The following is a 3,754-nucleotide window of genomic DNA, read 5'->3' as shown; positions in this document are numbered from 1 at the left end:
CGACGAGTTAGGCATCCTTCAGATTGTTAACTGTTTCACTTCGTTGTGTTAACACGGTATTATTATTCGAATGAATATAAGAATCCCGTAAAAAAAAAAGATGTCACCTTGAGAAAAACGGAACGTTTTGTTAAACCACGGGTTTACACAAACTATGGTAAAAAGATGCGCAGTTATTATGTACCGGCTGTATTCAATGAAATTCCCGATGCTCTATGTGTTGCAAATAACCAGCGTAGGATGATGACTGACGTAAGAAATTGGTGTGCAAATGTTTTGCCTTGTGTATAGCTTGAGTTCTTTCGTATGTGCTATTTTGTGTTCACAGACTTAGCATGACTGTTTAGACAAGAAATGTATGCATACAGAGATACTTCTCCCCCAGCTTCCTGATCAGCCAACAAGCAAAATGTGCTTAGGCAGATCAGAATTTATGAATGTGTACTCATACCGACGAATAAATTTTGATATTATTTGATTTCATTCAGCTAAAACCCGTCTTTGCATGCGTGCGTGTACGTGGGTGCGTGCGTGCGTGCGCGTGTGCGTGTGTGTGCGTGCGTGGCTGCGTCTGTGCGTGCGTGCGTGTGCGTGCGTGGGTGCGTCTGTGCGTGCGCGTGCGTGCATGTGTGTGCATGCGTGTGTGCGCGTGCGCGTGGGTGTGTGCGCGTGCGTGCGTGTGCGCAAGTTAGCTTTCCAGTGGTGCCCATAAAAGATGTCCTCATGCAACCCGGCACATGGAGGCGATATCAATCACTGGCCGCAGGAGGTTGCGCGGAAAGAGAAACCTGGATCGCACAAGTTCCACCGGTGGCAGCATCAGCCATCTCAGGGGACTAGCAGGTGGCACTTAAATTGTTGATTGGTCGCGCAGTAACCAGGAATGCACAAGCCCCACCGGTGGCATCGCCTGGCATCGCAGCAGAGTGGCGCTCCGCTGCACCACTGCACCAATGCGGCAGGAGTGGTGCGAAGATTCCCAGGGGTCTACGAAAGTAAAGTTGAGCATGACTTCGTGCAGATGGTCGGCGCATCCGAAGGCAACCTGATGCGGCAGCTGGGGGGGGGGAGGGGCGCGCGGGTCGCGAAAGGGCGGCGACTGCCTTCATGAAGTTAACGCGCTGATCAGAAGGGATGCGGTGGCGTCCCGGCAGCGGTTACGAAAAGCCATGCAGAGGCAGAATTGTCAGCTGCCTGGCATCGGGTTACATTACTCCGCAGCGCGCGGCGACTGCGTTCACGAATTGAGCGGCCGGGCATACGCCTTCTCACAGGTAAGCAATCTCAAGTGCCTCGGCCAACTTTTTTTTACATTTTAGATGGCTATAGGTGATTTTAACTTTTCGATGAATAACATACACTTAGATGCCCCTACGTTTCTTCCAGGTTCTTAATTTCATATTGTGTCTCTACCTCTTTTTTTTGTTTTTGAGCCACGCAATTTCTTGCATTGCTTCGTTGAGGTCTCTGTGTCGTGTACTAATGGCATACAACGATTCGAAATGTTCTTGAAGCTTATGCGTTACTTGCGACTAGTAAAAACTGTGCACGTTAGAGCAGTGCAATAAAGGCAAAGCAACCCTGACGGCGCCACAAGAAAAGTATCTGGCACGTATTTACAAATAGATCAAAGACCAGCGTTGGGAGGGTTTTTTCTCTATCACTGTGGACATCCGATATTCGGCGGCCGGTGTCCCTTGCCTGGCTCATTCAGAGAGCAACGACCGCTGGCGGTGCCTTTGCGTGCGCATTAAATTGCTGCACTGGCATTTCGAGACCTCTTCAGAGATGAGTATGCTCCCGGTTCTGATCTCCGCGCCATGGAAAGGTACGAAACGGAAACACTCATGCGAAAATGCGGTGACTGAGAGGAAATGAGCAGCAAGCAGAGTAGCTTAAGCGATTTTTCAACTCATGTGCCGAGGGAAAATAAAGTCAATGTGCTCCAGATAATAGACTACGGCCATGGCGCAAGAGCCGACTCGCCGGTACATAGGGCCGCTCAATGACAGAAGCCTAAATGGCCATCGGTCTAGAAGCGCTGGCGGCCGGCACAGGAATATTGCTTGCTTATTGAGGCCAAAGCATTATATGTCCTGAAAGCCGGCGTCCATCGCCGTCCATGACGCAAAGTTCCTCCGTGATGTCACCATGCTCTCGCATGACGTCAGCAATAGACCGTATGCAGACCGTCACGTTTTCTATTCTGGCAATATTTATGCCACTACGTTGTTTTATTACGTTCAGCCACGATCCAAGCCACGAACGTCCTTGCTCGTGGCTTGCCGCTAAATCAAAGCGTTAACCAGACAGCTGGTATCAGCGGAAAAGGGGCACGGTGCTGGAGAACTCTCCATATTCCCTAAGGAAGCCCTTTTATCGAGATACAATGCAAATTATTTCAGTATTCCAGCCATTTCACAAATGGCAGCGACCATTCCGTTTTATCCCCATGATTATCAGCCGAGTTGAGGCCACAAAGGCCATTTGCAATTTCCTGCACGAAGTTTACTCCTTTTTATGTTCAACAGGTGTCGCGTCTTGGTTGCAAAAGAGCTGGAACCACGAAACACCCGAAAGGGGCCACCTTGCTTGCGAGAAGATGCAGGCCTCATTCATATGACAAAATTGCGCCGAGCGCCTCTGCAGGCAACCATGGCCCGCAACAACATGGTGATCGCAACGCGACCCGGACACACAAGCGAAAAAATCCTCTTGTTCGGCAAGTGGGCACGGGAAAGTTGCAAGAGGTATGGCTCCTGATTTCCGCTTTTCTCCGATGCAGGTTACGCTGACGCTCTTCTTCACCTGGCTGATATCGGAATCGCTATCTCCCTCATGTCCTTCAGCTCAGATGCTATACCTACGGCACTGCCTGACATTGGCCCCGTCAACATATCTTTCATCCCTGGGCACCCGATGGAATCACTCGCTTTCGGCCGTTCAACCACATCGACAACTGCATCACCGCCCACAAGGAATTTAAGCTGCGGCCTCTCCGTCCTCGAATTCAGTGGGCACAGGAACGTTGCAAGGAGCATGGCTCCTGATTTCCGCCTTGCTCCGATGCAGGTGTGTACATTTTCCTTGTACGTTAAAAAGAGCGATGACATCTGCTTGCTGCTGTTCCCGTGCCCAGGGGTGCTGTGTGAAACTGTGTGTGATTGCTTTTCCATGGCTTTTCTACTCTTGTGCTCCGGCGACATAGAAACGAAGCCCGGCCCCACCACACGATCTAAATCCCTATTAGAAATTGAATCGCTCCCTGAAGACCCTGCAGAACTGATGACGGTAATTTTTCAACTGCTCTAAGATGTTCACGCCCACTCATTAAAAAGTTCGGAGACACAAACTGAGCTGACCGCAGATATTAAATCCATTAAGGCTGGGCATAAAAGCATCCAAACAAAATAACTAACGTTCAGAAGCGTTTAGATGAACTGGAAGAGAAAGGGAAAGTTCTTGACACCTTCAGCCATGAGTTTGCAGGCATGCAATAATCTATTGAAAGCTTAACTTCACAAAATCGCTTCTTACAAAAACGCCTAGATTCTATGGAGGACAGATCACGCCGCGATAATTTGATTTTTCATGGACTGACAGATTCATCAGAAACTTGGCAAGAAACAGAAAGCACACTGACCAATGCACTAACGAAGGTACTTGACTCGCTACCAAACGACCAATTTCAGCGTGTTCATCGTTTAGGTATCTTTTCCGCTAGCAAATACAGACCCATCATTGCCAAATTTAC

The 3,754-nt window shown here is 49.1% G+C and overlaps 1 pseudogene; it reads left to right on the top strand.

Annotated features, from left to right (window-relative positions):
- The first annotated feature begins 2,655 nt into the window (after positions 1-2,655).
- On the top strand, positions 2,656-3,356 carry LOC149365141 (uncharacterized; annotated as a pseudogene).
- Positions 3,357-3,754: the final 398 nt, after the last annotated feature.

Source organism: Amblyomma mixtum, chromosome 2 (assembly GCF_055824585.1).
Source record: "Amblyomma mixtum isolate Tamu chromosome 2, ASM5582458v1, whole genome shotgun sequence".
Taxonomy (NCBI): Eukaryota; Metazoa; Arthropoda; class Arachnida; order Ixodida; family Ixodidae; genus Amblyomma; species Amblyomma mixtum.
Note: the sequence above shows the minus strand (reverse complement) of the source record. Positions and strands in the feature narration are given on the sequence as shown.